This window comes from Dama dama, chromosome 10 (genome assembly GCF_033118175.1).
Source record: "Dama dama isolate Ldn47 chromosome 10, ASM3311817v1, whole genome shotgun sequence".
Lineage (NCBI taxonomy): Eukaryota > Metazoa > Chordata > Mammalia > Artiodactyla > Cervidae > Dama > Dama dama.
Window position 1 is genome coordinate 32,457,923 of NC_083690.1, and position 23,799 is coordinate 32,481,721.

General features: G+C 45.5%; 1 long non-coding RNA gene across 2 annotated transcripts in view; it reads left to right on the plus strand.

The window, feature by feature from the left end:
- The window catches only part of LOC133063694 (uncharacterized), a 541,214-nt gene that overhangs the window by 346,807 nt on the left and 170,608 nt on the right, over positions 1-23,799 (plus strand). For both annotated transcript variants that reach the window (XR_009694475.1, XR_009694476.1), the window contains one exon: positions 9,741-9,880. This is a non-coding gene — a long non-coding RNA (uncharacterized LOC133063694). The remainder of the gene's footprint in view (positions 1-9,740; positions 9,881-23,799) is intronic.

A 23,799-nucleotide genomic window follows, 5' to 3' on the forward strand; every position in this document is an offset into this window, starting at 1 on the left:
CAAACCTCAAAAAGAGTCATGAAACCCAGCAGAGGACTGTGGCTAGAGAAGGGTTAAACAATAATACTGATAACAATAGCTTACACTTCTTTACTGTTCATCATGTATATTACCAAGTGCTTTACTGCTTTGCTAACTTAAAGAGTGTGGTCTGTAGACCTACAGTGCCTAGAAGCTCATCAGAAATGCAGACTCTCAGGTCTTATCCCAAGGCTTCCCAGGAGACACAGTGGTAAATAATCACCTGGAGACTGCAGGAGACATAGGTTCGATCCTTGGGTCAGGAAGATCCCCTGGAGGAGGGCATGGCAACCCACTCCCAGTAGTCTTGCCTGGAGAATCCCATGGACAGAGAAGCCTGGTGGGCTACAGTCCATGGGGTCACAAAGAGTCAGACACGTCTGAGTGACTGAGCAACTCATGCACCCACAGGTCTTATCTCAAACCTGCCACGTCGAAGCTTCAGTTTAATAGGACATTCAGGTCGTTTGTCTGCAGGTTCAAGTTTGAAAAGGAGTGCTTTATATGTGTGAACTCTTAATTCTCAAAAAACCGAAACAAAAAACGAGGAGGAACTACTGTCATTGTTTCTGTTTTATAGATGATGGCATTTAGGCACAGAGGGATGAAATGATAAATCCCACAGTTGCTAAGCGTCTAACCGTTCATCAGCTGTGGGACTGAATAGTCTGTGGCACAGTCTGAGCTCTTAGGCTATGCTGCTCCTGAAATTCAGGAGGGACTTTGGTGTTACCCTGAGCTGGGTTCATACATCATATCCTTCTTGCTGGCTGTGTGCCTCTGGACAGGTTCTTTAACCTCTCTGAGCTGCTGTTTCCTCATCAGTGAAGTAGGTCAAGATTAGCATTTACGTCACAGGGCTTTTATGAGGCAAACCAAGAAAATGCGTGTGAAGCACTTAGCAATCAGCATTCGTTTCTGTCATGATCACTGTTATTTTCATCATTGTCATCATCACCACCATTATCATCATTTTCATCATCATCATTGTCATTCTCATTACCATCATCACCATCATCATTTGCCATCCTCCTTGTTGTCACCACCATCATCTACACTGTCAGGTGGACGCTGGTAGGTTCAGGGGTGTGTGGGAGGGGGGCGGCAGGAGCTGCAGAAAGTCACGAGGGTGAAGTTCACCATTGCCTCTGGCAGCGGCCTCTGTGGACTTAACCACAGAACCGGTGTCTTCCACCTCCTAAAGCCCCACCGAGGTTTGTGACTCACGGTCTGTGCTCTTCTGCCCATCCAGAATTGATAGCCCTTTACGAAATATCTTCCTGGGATAGATGACTTGAAGGCAGCCTTCTCCCCAAGTTGTGGTTGCTGTGGAAACAGGTATCCCTCAGGACCACAGAAGGGCTGGCAGAGACTTGACTTCTCGGCTCCTGGAAAATAATTGTTCCCTTTCCCCCACGCTTGTCATTGCCGAGTAGCGTTTATCAAAAGAGCGCGCGCTGCGGGCCCCCTCCCTGACTCTCATCTCTGCGTGGTGTCTGTTGGAAGAAGTGTGCCTTCTGGTTTCTAGCTGTGTCTTTGCACTTGCTGCTGGTGGGGCTGGGTTAGAACTGGTGTTGACCCTTCGAGATTGATTTTCTTGATCTAGCCTTGTGTCTTCTTGCAGTTCCTTGAAAACATCCTCTTATTTTCTGAGTCTCTTCATACAGGCGTGCACGCGTGCTACGTTGCTTCAGTTGTGTCTGACTCTTTTCGACCCTGTGGATGGTAGCCCAGCAGGCTCCTCTGTCCAGGGGGATTCTCCAGGCAAGAATACTGGAGTGGGTTGCCCTCCTCCAGGGGATCTTCCTGACCCAGGGATCGAACCCATGTCTCATGTTTCCTGCACTGGCAGATGGGTTCTTTACCACTCATATGAGCGGAAGTCCCGCTCATACAAGCACTTCCTCCCTGATTTAAAAGAAGGCCAGAATCATCAAGGTTTTAGCACTCAATGAAGGGGACAATAGCTCACCAAATAGCTCTGTGCCCCGGAGGTTTGTCTTCCTTTCAGGTCAAGGGTTCTATCTGGATTCCCTAGGCTGTCAGCACGCTTCTCCCATAAGGGAGCTGCATCCCCTTTAATCCTTGGTGTGTGTGTGCATGTGTGTGTTCTTGTGGACACAAATAACTTTCTCTTGTTTTCCTTAGCACAGCTGAGAGATGCTAAAATGTTAAAAGTAGAGAACCTAACTAAATAGAAAGGAAAAGCAAAAATAAAACACAACAAAAAATAGAGGCATAAAAACAATCCAGATCTCCAGGACAGAGGGTTACACTCAGACCCAGAGTTCTGGTCCTGCTGTTCCAGCTCCTACCCTACTCCGGGCTCTTTTTATCTCCCAGGTCCAGACTTCCTCCATCTCTGAACCCACCCCGATTCCATCACAGGGGAGCTGGTTACCTGGTCACCTTTTTATTTTTTAAAGGGATTAATTTCTACTATGATCATCATATGTATTCTTTAAAAAAAAAAAAAAAGAATTTTGAAAAACCACTGTATTTAGTTATGTTTTTGGCTGTGCTGGTCGTCGTTGCCGCGTGGGCTCTCTTTAGTTGCAGTGAGCAAGCTTCTCCCTGTGGTGGCTTCTCTCGTTGCAGAGTATGGGATCTAGGGCACTCAGGCTTCAGGAGTTGTGGCTCCTGGGCTCTAGCGCACAGGCTCAGTAGTCATGGCCCATGGGAGCTTAGTTGCCCTGGGGCCCGTGGGATCTTCCCAGACCAGGGATCAAACCTGTGTCTCCTCCACTGGCAAGCAGATTCTTTGCCACTGGGCCACCGGGGAAGGCCCCCTGGCCACTCTTGAAGCAAAGGCCTAATAGAAAGGTTTGAGCTCTGCCATCTTCCCCTCCCCTCCCCAAAAGAAAGAAAACATTCTAGAATAGAACAGGACATGAAGAAAATGTTGGATTTAAGCTCTCCTGGACCCCAAATTAGCCTTCTCCCTCTTCATTATGTCCTTAAGAGCGGACTTAATTCTTTGTGGTTAGTCAAGATAAAAGAAGAGGAATTTGACTTGAAGATCATTCTCATCTCATCTTGAACCTTTTCTGCTTTGGAATGAGCCAGACTTCCTTCATCCCTATCATTCTTCTCTCTCCTTTTCTTCCTTCCTTGCCCTCATTTATCCCATACAATAAATATCAAGTTTCAACTATGTGCAAGGTGTACTGTATGGGGCATTGATTTCAAATGTCTGTTTTAAAGACATTTTTCATTTCTAAAATTCTTAGGCAGAATAACACTGTCCCTTAGCGATAATGAAACCGCTCTCTAATTTCACTCTTCTTTTCTTGAAGACATGAGTTCCAGCAACTCCCTACATGTATGTTAGGTCTGTGTTTATACGTGTGTGTTTGGTCAGACACATGTAACAGGATGTGGGTGCATGTATGCTCCTGTCATTGGAATCCAGCTCTTCCCTCATGTTTCTTTTATGCCCACAAACCCAGAGGTACTTTTTTTTAAATTAATTTTTATGAGAGTGTAGTTGCTTTACAATGTTGCATTGGTTTCTGCCATACAGAAAAGTGAATCATGCGTATACATATGCATGTTAAGTCACTTCAGTTGTGTCCAACTCTTTGAAACCATGTGGATTGTAGCCCACCAGGCTCTTCTATCCATGGGATTCTCCAGGCAAAAATATTGGAATGGGTCACCATGCCCTCCTCCAGGGAATCTTCCCCACCCTGGGATTGAACCCATGTTTCTTATGTCTCTTGCATTGGCAGGTGGGTTCTTTACCACTAGCACCACCTGGGAAGCCCCCACATATACATTTATTCCCTCTTTGTGGATTTCTTTCCCATTTAGGCCACCACAGAGCATGCAGTAGAGTTCCCTGTGTGACACACAATAGTCTCATTACTTATTTATTTATTTATTTTTTTATATTAATTTTGTTATTTTTTTTCCCATTTATTTTTATTAGTTGGAGGCTAATTACTTTTCAATATTGTAGTGGTTTTTGTCATACATTGACATGAATCAGCCATGGATTTACAGGTGTTCCCCATCCCAATCCCCCCTCCTGCCTCCCTCCCCATCCTTATTTATAGTAGTGTCTATGTGGAGGGGAGCATGGCAACCCACTCCAGTGTTCCTGCCTGGAGAATCCCACGAACAGAGGGTCACAAAGAGTCGAACGCTACTGAAGCAACAGCACACAGGCACCCAGTGTGCATGTTTGTGTCTGTCAGTCACTCAGTCGTGTCTGACTCTTTGCAACTCTATGGACAGTAACCCACCAGGCTCCTCTGTCCATGGGATTCTCCAGGCAAGAATGCTGGAGTGGGTTGCCATGCCCTTCTCCAAGTAGTGTGCATATGCCAATCTAAATCTCCCAATCCATCCCACTCCCTTTCACCCGCGTGGGGTTCAATAGGTTGTTCTCTACTTTCTGTGTCTCCATTTTTGCTTTGCATATAGTTTCATCTGAACCATCTTTCTAGACTCCACATATAAGCAATCTTATACAATGCTTGTTTTTCTCATTTTGACTTAACTTCACTCTCTCTGACAGCCAGATACTTTTTGGAAGGTGACTTTTCCAAGCCATTAGCCACTCAGCAGACTCCACTCCACCCCGCCCCGCCCCCACCCCCACGCCATCACTATGCAAGGCAGCTCACGCAAGTCCTGACGGCCTAGAGAAAGTCCTTACCTGATGCCGAAGGAGGTGTAGCCCAGCTGCTTCTCATGATTCAAGTTCCAGAACAGGCCGCGCTGTGGGGAGCTCGTTCTCAGCCAGGAAACAGCAGGGAGGCGGCAGATGGCAACCTCCGCTTCTCAGCTGAAGCTTCCCTCCATGAGAAACCCCACTTAAGCCAGCTTCTCACCTCCTCTTCTTGTTCTGGGGATTCTGTTCGTAGGAAACAAAGCTTTCTGCCAGCCTTTCCTTCGTGAGGAGGAGCTCGCCACTAAGCAGCCCCCGAAATCGCCATTCTGCGCTCTCTCTGCTCCCCCGCGGCCCTAATCGCACATCCGCATCCTTCTGGGTCGTAACGGCCCTCCGGAGCGCATCCTTTCCCTGACATGTGCAGCAGGAGCCGCCCGAGTACCAGCCGCGGGGACCCCAAAGGATCATGGGAATCGTTTGGTCTTATGATGTACTTCTCTTCCAGAAATCTCAGAATACGTTTCAGACAATTAAATGTTGTTGTAAATGGGGAAACTGAGGACTAAAGAAATTAAGCTCTTTCCTCGGAGACACATGACTGATAACCCAAAAGAATCCAGCTCGCCTATTTTTCTCATTTTCAATCCTCCCAAAAGAATGTAATTTACAACCTGAGAAGTGAGGCTAATGCAAAATTATGCAGCTTGTTTTCTGCATTCAAGAAGGTCTCTTTCCTTGACTGCCCTCCTTACCTCAACAACCCTTTAGCCCCTTCGCATGGGTCTGCACGCCCTCAAGCTTCTGAGGGTCCTGCTCTAATGCAGTTCTGGTTGGAAAGCTGTGCTCAGGAAAAACGGGGCCAAAAAGGTCATTAGAATATGTGGAGGCCAGGATACCTCTCTCCCTGGAGATTTCTCTTTCCTTAGCTTAATTCATTCTTCTTAAATATGTGGGCATGTTTATGTGATCATCTTCCAAGGATCTGAACCTGCGGATACGGTAGAAGACAATATTTGGGGCATGGATGACCCATTATGATGCTGATAGATTTTTTTTTATTCCTCATAATGAAGTCTACATAATAATAACAGTAATAAGTATTGAATATACACACAGACACACACACACATACACACACACACACATAACAACTATATATATACAGTTGTTGTTGTTGAGTCACTAAGTCGTGTCTTTGTGACCCCATGGACTGCAGCATGCCAGGCTTCCCTGTCTTTCACCATCTCCTAGAGTTTGCTCAGACTCATATGCATTGAGTCAGTGATGCCATCCAACCATCTCATCCTCTTCATCCCCTTCTCCTTCTGGCTCAGTCTTTCCCAGCATCAGAGTCTTCTCCAATGAATTGTCTCTTCAAATCAGGTGGCCAAAGTATTGGAACATCAGCTTCAGTATCAGTCCTTCCAGTGAATATTCAGGGTTGATTTCCTTTAGGACTGACTGGTTTGATCTCCTTGCTGTCCAAGGCACTCTCAAGAGTCTTCTCCAGAACACTATATATGTATTTATAAAATACTGAGTGTCCAGTTTTAAGTATTGTATATAGATTATCTCATTTACTACTTATATCAATGTTCTGAGCCAAGAACTCTTATTATTTCCTTTTATGTGGATGAGCAAATGGAGGAAAATAAATGTTATAAAGTTTTCCCAATATCTATTAATAATAAGCACCAGGTATTGAATTTGGGCCTTTAAATATACGATCTCAAATTCATTCAGCAAATCAGAGAAGTAATCAGCTTTCCATGGAGGCTTAGGAGGTTAAGTCGATTGCTTAAGGCACACAGCCCGGGAGGTGAGAACAGGCCTGGGGCCAGGCAGCTGGCCATCCCCAGAGTGACCAGTCTTTCTACCACTGACCCCACTGAAGTGCCAGCTTATTAAGGACCTGCCTTCCCACGGTTTATGCAGTGCCCCACAGAGGGCTGACCTCCAACAGACATCCCATAAACACATGCTCCTTTCCCTGTTGAGCTCATGGATTTGAAATTAAATATTGATATTAAATTCTGTTATCCTTACTCCTGGGAGTAATAGCATGGGTGATTCAAAGGAGCAAATCATTCCTCAATCATGTATGCTTTGCTTCAACAATGCATTTAGGTATGTATGTTTGAATATGGGTTAGCTGTGTATGGGTTTCTTGTCACTTCTCCCAAAATAATGAGGATGTTGTGTGATGGTCTGACCCAGGAGAAGCTGGGAATAACCATACTTTTCCATGCTCAGTATCATGCTGTGTCCAGCCCTGCCATGGGGTCAAGGAGCCATCACATTCATGGGGACCACACATGGGCCATCCCAGTGGTCCTTGGCTTGCGAATGGCTTTTGCTTGACTCACAGTGTTGGACCTACGCATGGTATCCTTCCTCCCATGCTCCCTCCCTCTCTTTCTTTCTTGTAGTAGAATTTATTATCCTTGTCACCATTAAGAGATTAGGAGATGCTGTCGAGATTTCTGGTTTCTCCGAGAAAATTGTGTCTGACAACATAAGCCCCACATTTGTGCTTGGCAGTTAGCTAGAGCTAATTAATGAAAAGTCCCTCTTCTAGATGAGACATGATCTCAGTCATCATCATCCTCTGTCATCTCTTTGACACCAAGGCTGAGTGTCAGTTGCCACCACTCCTCAAGCTTATGCAAATATTTCCTGAGTCCCAGTCACTGCCAGTCATTCCTGCTATAGCCATGTGCATTCATGAGGCTTGTCTTAGGGGATGCTAATCACCCAGGGTGAGTAGAAGAGCATGCAAAACATTACTCCAGCTCATCTCCGAGGTCCACCTTTCTCGTATCTTCTCTCTGGTGAAGTGATGATGCGTGAATTCTCAGTCCTGTCTGACTCTTTGTGACCCCGTGGACTGTAGTCCACCTAAGATCAGCCAAACCACAGCCAAATGTCAAGCCACAAGCTTAAAACAAATATTTGCTGATGCAAGTCACTGAGATTTGGTTGTTTGTTATGCAGCATTAAAAAAGGGAAAATTTAGCTCATAGAGCTATGAAATGGGAGAAAAAAGGAGAGTCTTGTTCTAGTTTGTCAATTATTGAGAATTTTGATTATGCCATAATATATCAGTATGATGTTTACCTGTTTACTCTGAAAATGCACTTTTACTAAGATTTTTTTGATTCTTTTGCCATATTAGTATGTGTCTGGACTGACATTGGCACCTCTGTAATAGGTGAAGCTACCTGCCTCAACAGAATCATTTGGTGGTGACCATAAATTACCAGATATCGTGAAAAAATAAGAGGAAGCCATTTGCCCAGTTGTGTCTGACTCTTTCAAGCCCCATGGACTGTAGCCTGCCAGGCTCCTCTGCCCATAAATTTTTCCGGGAAAGAATACTGGACTAGGGTGCCATTACCTACTCCAGGGGATCTTCCCTACCCAGGGATGGAACCTAAATCTCCTACATTGGCAGGCAGATTCTTTACCTCTAGTGCCACCTGGGAAGCCCAAGAGAAAGCCTTGTGTCCTCCAAAAAGAGTGGGTTGAATAGACATCTTGCAGTTTGTCAAGAGCTAAGATAAGCACCTTATTTTTTCTAACTAAAAAACCCTAGGTGTTTTGATGTACCCGACTCCATCAGCTTCTCCTTTGCAGTAGAAAACTGAGAAACCAACTCCACTGGCTTCTGTTGTCTTGATTCTGTGGGCAGCCTCGAGAACTAGTCCCATCGGTCCTCTTATCTGTTCATTTACAGTCATCTTGTCGGGGTCACAGATAAGTACCCAACTCATTAGGCGCTGACCCCTACTGGAGCAATCATCATAAACCACCATGAGCTCTTCCCAGTTCAATTGATGTGTAAGCTATTTAAGGACAAGACGAAATGAACAGGAAAGATTTTCTGGTTTAGTTTAATTGCTTCTCAGGTGGCCTCTCATTACCAAGCTCTGTTACAACTAAAGAACCAGAACTACCCTAGTGAAACTAATACAAGAGACCCAACTACTTTGGGGAATACAGCTTGACTCAACAGATCCCTACACTGAGCCTACACTGAGCCAGACTGAAAGAAAGACTGTCTCAGTCTACTTGTGTTGGTGGTGGGTCTTCTCTTACTGGCATGCGCATCACTTAAAAGTGCAGTCTCTTTAGATTGAATGAGCAGATTGTGTTGTCCACAGATTCTTGCTCTTTAAAGTATATGTAAAAAAAAAAGTGATGGCTACCTTAACCATGAGTCAGATTGCCTCAATTGGAATGTCTTTATTGGGATGCATTTTGAGGGCATCAAGGAAAAGATGCAAAAAATTGCAATGAAAATACATCTGGGTAGATAAAATAAGATTGACAGGAACTGACGGTTGCTGAGGCAATATGGTGCTTCATCATACTGTTTTCTCCACATTTGTGTGTGTTTGAAATTTTTCATAATAAAAAATGAAAAAAATTTAAGTCCACAAGTCATATCAATTCAGATTTGGGTACTTGCTTTGTGTGTGTGTATATATATATATATGAAAGAATGGCAGTCAGGAAACCCCACTTCACAAACCATGTTGGATCCTGATGTTCTTATGCTTTCACTATTTTGTCAAACCATGGAAACAACTGGCTCTGGATTTTCAAAGTCTGACTATTAAACTGATGATTGGTGATTAGGTGGGTTATATGGGTGAAGGGGGTCAAAAGCTACAAACTTCCAATCACAAAAAAAATAAATCACAAGGATATAACATATAGCATGGTGACTACAGTGAATAATACTGTGGTATATATTTAAAAGTTGCTAAGAAATTAGATCTTAAAAGTTCTCATTGCAAGGAAAAAAAGGAAACAAGATTGTAACTATATATGGTGACAGAGGTTAATTAGACTTACTATGGTGATCCTTTCTCAAAATATATAAATATCAAATCATTATGTTGTACACCTGAAACTAAAATAATCTTATATGTGAATTAAACCTCAATTAAAAAAATGAAAACTAGGCATAACAATACTTATCTGGTAAGGTTAACATAAGGATTCGATCAATTATACATAAAATGTATAATATAGTGCCTGGCAGACTATATAACCTCATTGAATGATGGATGTTATTCTTCTTTTTACCTCTCAGCTCCAGAAAGACTCCAGCCCTTCAGATCAAATAGCTGAAACAATGGATGATCTGAACTGTTGATAACCTCACACCATCCAGGTGCCCATCCACATAGAAGAAAAAGTCCAGAGCCAAAGAGCCTTGCCCTTCCCATCCCGGTAAGTGTCAAGTGATATTTCTTCAGAGAAAATAGCCTCTGCTTTTGTGTATCACAGAGAAGGTTCTGGGGATCATTGAACCTGAAAATGCCATGCGCAGTATTGTCCATGAGGCTCTGTTCATTTTTCTGGGAAGATAGATCCAGAATTTTCAATGCTGGCCATTCTGATCAGTGCGAAGTGGTACCTCATTGTTGTTTTTGATTTGCATTTCTGTAATAATTAGTGATGTTGAGCATCTTTTCATGGGCCTGTTGGTCATCTGTGTGTCTTCTTTGGAGAAATATCTACTTAGGTCTTCTGTCCATTTTTCAATTGGGTTGTTTGCTTTTCTTGTTACTGAGTTGTACATGTTGTTTGTATGAGCTTAATTTTGGAAATTAAGCCTTGTCTGTTACATCTTTTGCAAGTATTTTCTCCCATTCCTTAGGTTGTCCCTTCACTTTGGTTATGGTTTCTCTTGCTGTGCAAGAGCTTGTAAGTTTGATTAGATCCTATTTGTTTATTTTTGCTCTTATTTCTATTGGCTCATGAGACTGACCTAAGAAAACATTGGTACAATTTATGTCAGAGAATGTTTTGCCTATGTTCTTCTCTAGGAGTTTTATGATGTCATGTCTTATACTTAAGTCTTTAAGCCATTTTCAGTTTACTTTTGTATATGGTGCGGAAAACACTTTTTGAGTGTTTATTATGGCCTAGATTGTAGAAAGTACAGCAGTGAATAAAACAGAACAGAATGTTGTGCCTTTATGGAATTTAATTTCCAATGGACCTAAGAACTCCTAAGAATCACTGATCCCTGAAACCAAGAAGCAAATGGAATGTGGTTTAAATTTTCCAATAGTTCTTTTGGTTACATTGAGTTATAGATTTCAAGCATCTGTCCAAGTTCGTCAAACATGTTTTCTGTAGACACCAGTATTTGACATTGTGAGCACCAAGGAAAAGAATGAATGAAATTTACCAATTATATTTGAAGACAGCAAATTTCCTCTGAGTACACCCCTATGGAACTACAGGAATGAAAGGAAGCTATTAAATAACCTGGTAAAGTGAGAAAAAAACATCAAAACAAACAAACCAAAAGTCTTGGTATTTTGGCATCAGAGGGACTTAGGTTCGAACCTTCAGCTACCTGTGAAAGATTGGGCAAGAAATAGAAATTCTTTGAGAAATGGCATTTTCTTGAATTAGAGATGTGTATCTTGCAATGTTATCCTGAGTGTTAAATGACAGAACTGGCCCTCATTGAATGTTATTTCCTTATGGGTAAGGCATCTTTTTATATTGGGACCATGGACCCGTATATGTAAACCACACCCACACATAAAAACACATGTGCAAATGTCCATAATACTGACAAAGACTTGCCAATTTTAAATTTTGTCCAAGTCAAAGGAGTTATAAAAAACCAGCTACAGTAAAACCATGCACACAGATGCATACACACACACACACACAAACACAGCTATTGATTGTGTTCTTTCATTTAATAAATAATGTTTTTTAAAAAATACATTAAAAGAGTTATAGTTTCAGCAGGAAAGACGGCCTTTTAAATGGAATAAGTATTGCTTAAAAACTAACATTGTCAATTGTATTGAAAATTTAGTACATTAAAATTCAACATGAACATATGTAAATATATGCCAATATATTATAGGGTATATAATAATACATAACAGTGTAACAAGGACTTTTAGCTGCATTTTTCCAGAGCAGATGAAGACTCAAGGGTAAAATGGCTCCCAGTCTCCTCTCTCTTTCCGGCTTTTCCAGTGGGTCCCATGGAACAGGGACCTGAAATCGTTGGTCCAGACACTAGTCTTTCTTTGGGGGCAATGGGAGTTTCAGCTCGATGTGAGGCAGAACTTTGAGGACAGACAAAAGTTAGTACACTCACAAATGCAGGAGCATTGTGGTGGAAACCGGATGAGCACCTGAGAAGGGAATGGCAACCCACTCCAGGAGTCTGGACTGGGAAACCCCATGGACAGAGGAGCCTGGCAGGGTTACAGTCCATGGGATCACAAAGAGTTGGACATGACTGAGCATGCACCTGAGGATACCCTCTCCCCTTTCCAACAGCGCTGTCAAAGATATGAGGCTCACACCAGGTCTTCATCTGACCCTAGAATAAGGTTTCCAGGCCCTTCAGCTGTATTCACAGTCCATGGCGAATTAGGAGACAGCTTGGATTTTAGAATCAGACAGACTTGGGCTAGAATCCTAGCTCAACCTACGTTTCTACGAACACTGTTTCATCTCTCCCAGCAGTCTGTATTTGTCAAATCGGGACAGCAGTTTAAACCTCTTAGTGTGGTGTACATGAAGGAAGGTAATATGTATAAAGTTCCTAATGTCATCCTCCCAGGGCCACTGTGTACAGTTGCTCAGGTTGCATATTGCTCAAGAGCACCAAGGTCCAGGGGACGACTGGGGGCAGAAATCCAGCCAGTGCTCAGATCTGCTGCAGCCTGAAATGAAGAAGGACCTTGTAGTCATTTGTGTACCCAGACTGGATACTTTCTCCTAAGTCTGAGAAAGGCTCTGGATGTTATAAGAAGGTCCTTCCATCTTTTCCATGCCCTCCCTTTGGTCATTTCCCCTTCAATGAACCTGAGTGGTGAAATATACTACCCTAAGCCGCTCACAGTTCTCCACGAGCTGCTCAGCCCCCATGGACTGGACTGCAACTTCTTCCAAGCAAACGAGAGGAGGAAGATTTCTTGTTACCTCCAGGGCCTTGACAAGGATTGGTTCTGTCTCTAAATGAAATACCCTTTAAATTGCCCTGAAATTGCATCGCTTGTCTAAGTTAAGTGGAATCCTATGGACTATAAATCTGACTTGAAAGGGCTGTTTAATTTGACTAAGATGTTACAAAGGGTTTACCAAAATTTAAAGCATTTGTCTATGGAAAATCAATTATGGTCTAATCCATCTCCCTGATGACAGGACTGTTCTCATTTTCGAATGGCACTTGTGCACAGGCACGCGTGTACGCATGCACGCACACAAGCAGACATTTGGGATGCAGTGGCTGGAGTCTCATGTTGCAGAAATTCCATGTAGATTAAGTAGGGCTTATTGACTAATGAGAAGTTATCAACTGCAGTGATTTTAGCACATTGCTCATTGTTTCTAGAATGCTGGGAGTTTACCCACCAGCCACAGACCAGGTGTCAGCTGCATTTAGAGGAAAGAAAGTAAAGTGTTCTCCATTCCGGGTCCCTTGGTTCCTGCTACTGTCCAGCGATAGGGGTACAAGTCCACCCGAGCAGGTGAAATAAAACTCTGGTCTCCGTACTGAGGGTTTCTCAGGTGGCTCAGTGGCAAACAATCTGTCTGCCAGTGCAGGAGGTGTGGGTTTGATCCCTGGGTTGGCTAGATCCCCTGGGGAAGGGAATGTCTACGCACTCCAGGATTCTTGACTGGGAAATCTCATGGACAGAGCAGCCTGGCAAGGCTACAGTCCATGAGGTCACAAAGAGTCAGACAGGACTGAGTGACGAGACAACAACCACAGCTTAAGTATTCAGATTAGAAAGGAGGCCTTTTTGTAGATCTCCCCTCTAGGGGCTGGGAGTACCTTCTGCCTAGAGGACATCTTTCTCCCTGGGAGGCCCACAAGAGGAATGGATTTGAGTGATAGCCTATTTTGACGCTAGTGGTAAAGAGCCTGCCTGCCAATTCAGGAGATATAAGATGTGGGTTCCATCCCTGGGTCAGGAAGATCCCACAGAAAAGGGAATGGCAACCCACTCCAGTATCCTTGCCTGGAGAATCCCATAGACAGAGGAGCCTGGCAGGCCACAGACCATAGTGTCGCACAGAGTTGAACACAATTGAATCAACGTAACATGCAGCATCCTATCGGCTGCAGCAAGCAGAGGCGGGCCCAAAGGAGAGTGGTGTCATAGTATGGCAGCGCGCTTTCTGCTTCTTAGAACGTCTAGGAGGTGAAGAGGAAGCTTGGGGAGCATTTTGCTTTGCATTTGTCTAAGTCAGAACGCTGTAGAAAATTCGCGATGAAAATGCAGGGCTTTTGACACCATTTGCACAACAAATCTTGTCATTTAATGTTGCCCACTGTGGTTTGGGCTTCCCAGGTGACACTGGTGGTAAAGAATCTGCCTACCAATGCAGGAGATGGGGGTTTGATTCCTGAATCAGGAAGATCCTCTGGAGGAGAAAATGGCAACCCACTCTAGTGTTCTTGCCTGGAGGATCCCATAGACAGAGGAGCCTGGTGGGCCACAGTCCATGAGGCCGCAGAGAGTCGGACACAACTGAGCGACTGTACACACACACACCCACACACATACACACACACAGTGGTTTAGGTGTGTATGAACATTAAACTTCTGACCATCTCTTAAAAGGTCCTGGAGTAAGAGGCACTCATTCACTGAATCCTAGGTGCCCTTGGGACCTGTGTCTTGCATGGCCCAAACAGGACCTTCTGGAGACAGAAGGGCAGAGAAGAAGCTGAGTTAACTGTCAACTGCCACTACCCCACCCAGAGTACACCTCACAAGCTCCTCTTTCCTGGAGGATGCTCTTTCCTGGCTTATTCGCAGAGCAGGCCTTACAACAGGTTCTAGTTTGCACTGGCGCCAGCCCGATTGGAGGGCCTGCCTTAAGGAGAGTCAGAGAAGGAGAGCGAAAATCCGTCTCAGATCCAGACCAGGATGGGTCAGCTGTTCCCATGGGCTGGACGGAGCACTCGCTCTGGAAAGTGCCAAAAGTGGATTCAGGATGAGTTCTTTCGAATTCCAAGCTTCGCAGCCTGAGATTGATGGATATTGGTGACCACAGCAAGTGGAGAATGTATAACCAGAAAAAGGCAAAGTAAGAGATTAGGTGTGCACACAGGAGGAGCCAAATCTAAGACAAGAGCGTGAATGGCGGGCTTGGAAGGCCCAGTGGTGTAAAGACGTTTCAGCAGACATTCCCTTACGTGCACCCCTCCCTCTGGGGTCACAGCCTCACCCTGCCTGCAGAGCATCAATGGAGGGTCCTTAAGACTATAGAGAAGGTGTCAGTCACTTGGTCGTGTCCGACTCTTTGCGACCCCATGGACTGTAGCCCGCCAGGCCCTCTGTCCATGGATTCTCCAGTCAATAATACTGGAGTGGGTAGCCATTCCCTTCTCCAGGGGATCTTCCTGACTCAGGGATCACAGTCAGGTCTCCTACACTGCGGGCAGATTCTTTACTGACTGAGCCACCAGGACCATAGAGAAGCAGAGGCAAAATTCTGGAAATACACACGACAGTTATCACCCATATCAAAGAAGCTGGCAGGAAGCCACAAGGGTAATTTCCCAGTTCTGTCTCCCAGTACCATCTGGGCAGCCAGGACTCAGGCTGCACAAAAGAATCAAGAACGAGGCAGGATCTGTTTGAGAGCAGACGCATGGAGCGCTCTTTCCATTCAGCTCAGTGTCCTGCATTCCCCTCATTCCCCAAGCCCTCCTTGACCCCTCCTAGGAGCCCCCCCTCATCCCTCTGAAAGGATCAAGGAAAGTAACCGAGGAGAGGGCAGTCCTCACCGAGGCTGCTCAGGGCATTTGACTGACAGAGCGTTTGTAACATTAGAAGAGAAGGTTTTTAATGGCATGAAAATGTCTTTAATCACAGGAGCTCAACTGCGTGCAGCGCAGGTTCAAGGTGATGGAGATGCTCTTGTTCTACATCTGCATTTCCATCTCACTTAGATTAATTCATATTTTAATTGCTTCTCTCCCTGATTGAAGTACCAGGAAGGAGCACTTTACTTTCTTTGATCTCCCTTTCTCCCAGGCACCTCCAAGGTCAGGCGCTGGGCAGGGGAGCCTCCCTCCCGGGAGGATTTCCAGGAAGGGCGCGGGGAGGCAGGCGCCCCCTTGTGGGCAACAGCGCTCCCCAGAGAGGGAGGAAAGTCTAGCAGGGATCCAGGCAAGGCGCAGCTGGCCTTGCCAGCCGCAGCTGGAGCTCCGAGGCTCGGAAACTGGTGCAGCTGTCAAGCAGACGCTCAACTCACTGTCCCAAGCCCTGTCCCAAGCACTGTCCCAAGCCCCCAAGGAGTGATTTGGACTCCTGCTTCGGCTGTGACGTTAGTGAGAATGTAGCCTGTCTGTCCTACAACTGGTAGAGTCCCTGAGTTTTCAGGTCCCCTGAATTGTCACTTCACTGTTTGGTAGGGAAATCACAGCAGTTCTCTTGCAAACGTCTCTGGGATTCTGAAGAGGCTTCGTGTCTGTCTTGTGGCCTCCTCTGGTCCCCATTTCCTGTCCCTTTGTAGGTCTCAGTTCAGTTCACTTCTCTCTACCTACAGGCAGCAAATAGGCAGTGTATACTCGATTCCCAAGCAGATAAATCCACGGGTGTTTGTGTGAAACAGAAGATTCACTGATGGTTGGTGTCACAGCAAAGCCTCTAGAAATGAGTACTAAACAATAATGCTTCCTAGAAGTTCCCGGGCCTTTCTCCCTGAAAGAGATGCTCTCCTGGTTTGACAACTGGGTGCCTGTTTTGACAACTCTTTCTCATCTTCTTGACTCAGGTCGGTGTATTCATCTCTTTGGGCTGCAGTTACAAAGTACCGTGAACTTGGTGACTTAAACAATAGAAGGGGCTTCCCTGGTGACTCAGCGGTAAAGAATCCTCCTGCCAATGCAGGAGACATGGGTTTGATCCCTGACTTGGGAAGATCCTCTGGAGAAGGAAATGGCAACCCCCTCCAGTATTCTTGCCTGGGAAATCCCATGGACAGAGGAACCTGGTGGGGTTACGGTCCAGGAATTCACGAAAGAGTTGGATGGCCTGCTTTAGTCTCCTGTGCTATGGTAACAATTCACCATCAAGTGGATGACTGAATATATTCATTTTCATATGGTTCTGGAGGCCAAATTCTGAAATCAATTTCACGGTGTCAGAATGAAGGTATCATACAGTTCTGGATTATCTGGGTGGGCCCTAAATACAGTCATATGTATGCTTATAAGAGGGAAGCAGAGAGAGATTTTACACACACACACACACACACACACACACACACAAGGCAAAGTGACGCTTGTGACCAAGCGGCCACAAGCCAAAGAATTCTGGCAGCTAGAAGCATACATATGATTGCATTTAGGGCCCACCGAGATAATGCAAGATCATCTCCCCATGTCAAACTCATTAGCATACTCATATATGTGAAGATTCTTCTACCATATGAAGAAACACTTGTGAGTTCTGAGGATTAGGACATGGACCTATCTTTGGGCCATGATTTATTCTAGGACCTGCCGTTGTGGCTGTCTTCTCGCTATCCTTCCTTTGGCCTGACTTGCAGGCTCTGGGTTTCTTGCCCTCCTGGCTCCTTCCATGAGAAGAGGAGGAGAGCAAGAGGCAAAGGAGAGGGTTCAGGCTTCCCTGGTGGCTCAGATAGTAAAGAATCTGCCTGCCGTGCAGGAGACCGACTTTGAAACCTGGGTTGGGAAGATCCCCTGTGGAAGGGAATGGCTATTTACTCAAGTTTTCTTGCCTGGAGAATCCCATGGATAGAGGAGCTTGGCAGGCCATAGTCCACGGGGTCACAAAGAGTCAGACAAGACTGAGCAACTAACGCTTTCAGTTTCACTTAGTCTAGCACCCTGCCCTTTGTGGCTGTCTTCTGTCTACCCTTCCTTTGACTTGTGACTTGCAGGCTCTGGGTTTCTTGCCCTCCTGGCTCCTTCCATGAGAAGGGGTGCGGGGGGAGGGAAGGAGAAGTTCTCGTGTGTGGCCTGCTAAGAAGCCTGCCACCCTGGACCACTCCTAAGAGGCACCAGGGAGCTCTCTCTGTCTAGGTTTTATAAAGTGGTTGTAATAATGCTTGTTTGCAAAAGAGCTGGAGATCCTTCGCTGAAGATGAACGCGGAGGCTGTTTTGGATGGTAGATAGCTGCTCTGAGCCTCCAGGATCTCATAAAAAGGAGTTCTTGCAGAGCCAGGATGAGGAAGTTATCGTCCTATTGGGGACAAGAATTCTTCCGAGTGAGAAGAAGGAGGTAGAAATCCTGTTCATTGACCAATGACGAGACTGAATATCACAGCTGTTACTGCAGGGGAGGGAGTCAGTGCCTCCCACTTGTAACCTTAAGGATGACGGTCATCACTGCCGATTGGCCACGAGGGCCTGGGTTAAGAAATCCCTGAACAATCATCAGACTTTTCTGCAGCAATACCTAACGTGGAAACCTTTCTGTCACTTCTGGTTTTAAGCATTTCTGTCCTAAGCTGGGGGCTTCCCAGCTGGCGCAGTGTTAAACAACCTGCCTGCCAATTCAGAGACATGGGTTCAATCCCTGGGTGGGGAAGATCCCCTGGAGGAGGAAATAGCCACTGCAGTATTCTTGCCTGGAAAATCCCATGGATGGAGGAGGCTGGTGGGGTTACAGCCCATGGGGTCAAAAAGAATTGAACACAACTGAGCACGCACACACACATCCTAAACTGATTTCATCCCTATGGGTCTCAAAGCATAAAGCTTTGCCTGCAACATTTTAGGATAGGTGCCACCCCCAGGCCAACAGCCAAAGGTCAAGGTCAACTCGCTAAGCTCTGAGGCTCTGGATCCAAGAGTACACTTGGGAGTCTTGATTTGGGATAACGGCTGCTCCAGCTCTACACAACTGCCTAACTGCTTTGCATGTGTGTATTTTAGTCAGATGAAGTGGGCTGGACTTGACTGGCTTCAGCTAAGACCGAAAAAAAAATGAAAGACTGTGAAAGACTGCATGGTAAAGACAGGAGGGAGCCGGTTAGTCTGAGTCCTTGGGAAACATTCAGTATGAATGGAGGAGCATATTATTTTTGATCTGTGCTGTGACACTTTCCAAAGTGAAGGGGATATTACTAATAATTAAGTTGGAATCCCAGGCAGAAGCCTGGACTGTCTCAATTTACTGTCTAATCGTGAGTTACTTGCTCTCGTCCTTGGCTGGCCGTGGGCGACACTGTAGAGTAGATCTGCTTCCATTAGTCTCTTTCCTCTTGCTTCTGTTCCCCTCTGCCTGGTACTCCAAAAGTCATCATTCTAGAGTTTGATGAGAACCTTTTCCCATGTCTGATGTTATAATTGGCTCTAAGAACTCAGAAGATGGTGGCTTTGGGCTAAGCTACACAGTAACATGGAGTTGGGCTCAGAGCTTGTCTTTTCTCTGCCGAAGAGAGGGCAGGATCTCTCTGCAGCCAAGACTGGCCAGGGTCCAGCAGCCTTTGCCCCTCTGAGTCCTGATCAATTCAGAAACGCTTCCTCCCGTGCTTTGGTGCTTAGGGAGCTGCCTGATGGACATCTGACGAATCAGCAAACATGAGTATACCACTGCCCTTTGGGGGACGATTCACATTTCCATAAAAGGCTTCTGTAGAGACTGTCTCTGTGCAAAACAGCATATCTTGGATGTTAACATTTCACCTACTGGTAGCAGATTTAGTGAGGAAAATTTTATTTAAAAAAAAATTAGGAGATTTAAAAAAAAATGTATACCATTTTAAAGTCCTTAACTTGTTACAATATTGCTTCTGTTTTATGTTTTGGTTTTTTGACCCTGAGACATGTGGGGTCTTAGCCCCTCAACCAGGAATCGAAGCCCCACCTCCCGCACTGGAAGGTGAAGTCTAACCACTGGACCACCAGGGAAGTCCGCTTGCAAGGAAAACTTTTGATACAGGAAAATGTGGGGAGGAGGGCACACACGTGGGTAATTTCTATTATTCCTGTGCAGAAGGGGAGAGCAAGAGAGAGAGCTTAAGTGTGCATCTATGATGGAGGGAAGGGCAAAAGAGATGGGCACAGGAATGAAGGGAAATGAAGGGAAGAGAGGAGAAGAAAATAAGAGATGTGCAGAGGGGAAGAATGGGATGGTGGGGTGGAAAGGCAGGATGTTGGCAAGGTGTTGACATTCCCCAGTAGTCCTGTGGAGTATACAGTTCATAATGAGGTTGATATGCTCTGGAGACAAAGGATGTATTTGAAAGAAAGCATCTACCAACATACCAGGAATGGAGCTAGTATCCTAGCTCTGTTTGTTGTCAGCTCTGGAAGCTACAATAGTCGTTATGTAGGGCTGTGAGAGTTGGACCATAGAGAAGGCTGAGCACCAAAGAATTGATGTTTTTGAATCGTGGTGCTGGAGAAGACTCTTGAGAGGCCCTTGGACTGCAGGGATATCAAACCAATCAATCTTAAAGGGAATCAACCCTGAATATTCACTGGAAGGACTGATGCTGAAGCTGAGGCTCCAATACTTTGGCCACCTAATGAGAAGAACCGACTCGCTGGAAAAGATGCTGATGCTGGGAAAGATTGGGAGCAAAAAGAGGAGAGGATGAGATGGTTAGATAGCAACAAGGACTCAATGGATCTGAGTTTGAGCAAGCTCTGGGAGATAGTGGAGGACAGAGGAGCCTGAAGGCAGCAGTCCATGGGGTCACACAGAGTCAGACATGATTTAGCAACTAAACAACAACAACTGGAAGCTACCTGGGAAACTGTGGAGCTAATTTCCTCATCAAGAGGGGCCTGAGGTGCATAGTTAATGACTTGTCATGTCCCCATGTGCAGTCTCCTGACCCCTGCTCTGCGCTCTTCCCACTCTGCTTCACTATCTCTTTATTCAGAACAAGAATGTAGGAGAGAAACAAACTAAGCAGACACTTCTGGCACGAGTAGGAGTTACCATCGTGCACATCAAGTCCCAGCATCAGAAAATAAAGGCAAAGCAATCAGGCATGGAACCAGAACCCAAGAGAACCAAAACTGGCATGGTCATCCTTGCATTCATCCACCCACCCTTCCAGGCTCGCAAAGAAACAGGCTTGTCTCTGACTTTCACATTTCTGATGCCTAAGGCTCTGGTATGATGTGGTTTTTGTTTTGGGGGTGGGTTTGGCTATACCTCATGGCATGTAGGATTTAGTTCCCTGACCAGGGATTGAACCTGGGTCCCCAGGAAGCACAGAATCTTAACCGCTGAACTGTCAGGGAAGTCCACGATGTGACGTTTGTGGATATGACACTCGTGTTCAAAGAACCTTTTCCACCATGAATGGGCTAACTGTAAAACCAGTAATTTTATGGCATTTTACTTTGAAGAACTGTGTTTCTTATTTGATAAACCAGATGTTCTTTGCAAGTTCACTTCTTATTGCTTGTCTCTGATTCCATATCTGAACAAAGGAAAGTATATTCCTGGTGACTTTTCTCTAAAATGGTACCAAAGATAAAAGATCTGCTGCTGCTAAGTCGCATCAGTCGTGTCCATCTCTGTGCGACCCCATAGACGGCAGACCACCAGGCTCTCCCATCCCTGGGATTCTCCAGGCAAGAACACTGGAGTGGGTTGCCATTTCCTTCTCCAATGCATGAAACTGAAAAGTAAAAGTGAAGTCACTCAGTCATGTCCGACTCTTAGCGACCCCATGGACCGAAGCCTACCAGGCTCCTCCGTCCATGGGATTTTCCAGGCAAGAGTAATGGAGTGGGTTGCCATTGCCAGATAAAAGATCAGAAGATCAAAAGTCCTCAGTCATCATAAGCTCTTCCATCACTTGTTTCCTTGCAGTGAATTTGTCATCCACCCCTATTGATCTTTTTTTTTTTTTTTTAATCTTTTCCCAGATTCAAACTTGGTTCCCTGTTTGAAAGTAAGTTTCTCTCTGTTCCATGTCTTATTACAATCCTCCCACTTCTTAGTGACTAATAACCTTCCTTCCCATCTCCCTTGTGATGACTCCAGTCTTTATTGCCATTTGCTGCCAAAATAACATTCCTATGACATTATTCTCATTCTGTCATCACCTCCACTCTCAAAAGTTATTGCCTGTAGGAAGCAGCCCAAACTAATCACTGTGATATAGCAGGCTTCCACAATCCAGTCTTACCTTGAGTTCTGAAGGGGTTGACTACCGTACCATGAAGGACAGCTTCACAAATTGTGAAGCCCTTGGTGAGTATCTTCAGCCTGTCTCTCTCCTTTTTGTGTCCTTTGACCACCCATGTTCCTGATCTCTCTCTCCCACACCAAAGTGTGGTCCAGGGTTTAGTAGCATCTGCATCCCCTGGGAGCTGGTTAGAAATGAAATACATGGGCTCTGTTCCTGACACACGATATGAGTCACCAGACTAGGGACCTGTACTTTAACAAGCTTGCTGGGGACTTCCCTGGGGGTCCAGTGGTTAAGACTCTGTACCTCCACTGCAGTGAGTGTGGGTTTGATCCCTGGTTGGGGAACTGAGATCTCACATGCTGTTGGGCATGGCAAAAAGCAGAACAAGAACCAAGCTTGGGGGGTAATTCTTCAGTTCAATTCTGTTCAGTTGCTCAGTCATGTCCGACTCTTTGTGACTCCATGAACTGCAGCATGCCAGGCCTCCCTGTCAATCCAACTCCCAGAGTCCACCCAAACCCATGTCCATTGAGTCAGTGATGCCATCCAACCATCTCATCCTCCACCATCCCCTTCTCCTCCTGCCCTCAATCTTTCCCAACATCAGAGTCTTTTCCAGTGAGTCAGCTCTTCGCATCAGGTGGCCAAAGTATTGGAGTTTCAGCTTCAACATCAGTCCTACCAACGAACACCCAGGACTGATCTGCTTTAGGATGGACTGGTTGGATCTCCTTGCAGTCCAAGGGACTTTCAAGAGTCTTCTCCAACACCACAGTTCAAAAGCATCAATTTTTCGGTGCTCAGTTTTCTTTATAGTCCAACTCTCACATTCATACATGACCACTGGAAAAACCATAGCCTTGACTAGATGGACCTTTGTTGGCAAAGTAATGTCTCTGCTCTATAATACGCTGTCTAGGTTGGTCATAACTTTCCTTCCAAGGAGTAAGCATCTTTTAATTTCATGTCTGCAATCACCATCTGCAGTGATTTTGGAGCCCAGAAAAATAGTCAGCCACTGTTCCCACTGTTTCCCCATCTATTTCCCATGAAGTGATGGGACCAGATGCCATGATCTTAGTTTTCTGAATGTTGAGCTTTAAGCCAACTTTTTCACTCTCCTCTTTCACTTTCATCAAGAGGCTCTTTAGTTCTTCTTCACTTTCTGCCATAAGGGTGGTGTCATCTGCATATCTGAGATTATTGATATTTCCCCCAGCAATCTTGATTCCAGCTTGTGCTTCCTTCAGCCCAGTGTTAGGCGCACTAATATTTGAAACACACTGTTCTAGATCATAGCACCTCCCAACATTCTTTGGCAGTTACTGGATCTCCCAAAGTCAAATTACTCTTGAATTTGTTTACTATTTTTGTGGCAGAGCTGGGTCTAGAACCCGGCATTCCTAGATGCCCTCACTTCACATCATCGCCTTGACTACCTCATTGCCCTGTAAATACTGTGTTGGGAGGAGTGGGGCTCGCAGTCTGTTTCTCACCTGAACCCTCAGAAGTGGCCACAGCCCAGCGTGGCTCCGCCCAGTGGCCCCTGACCTGGACTGCCCCACTCTCCTCTACTTCACACTGAGTTGTTCACCCCCCGTGGGACTGTGCTGCTGTCAGCGGCAGCTTACTGCCGTCAAAAGACACACCTGAACTTGGAACCAGTGGGGACACTGGGGAATTCAGAAGATCAGCTGAGCCTTTGTGCACTGACGTGTCTACACATGGACGTGTCTACACATGGACACATCCATACTGCATCTTCTATGTCCTCTGATTTCTACTTACTTCTAGCTCCACATGCCCTGCTCTGGATCCTCTTTCAATTCCCATCTGGTACCAGGTTCTTCCCCTGAGATTGACGTTCATTATTCCTGGTTCAGCTTAGTTTGACTTCTACCCCACATTCTTGCTGCTGCTGCTAAGTCGCTTCAGTCGCGTCCGACTCTGTGCGACCCCGTAGACGGTAGACCACCAGGCTCCCCCATCCCTGGGATTCTCCAGACAAGAA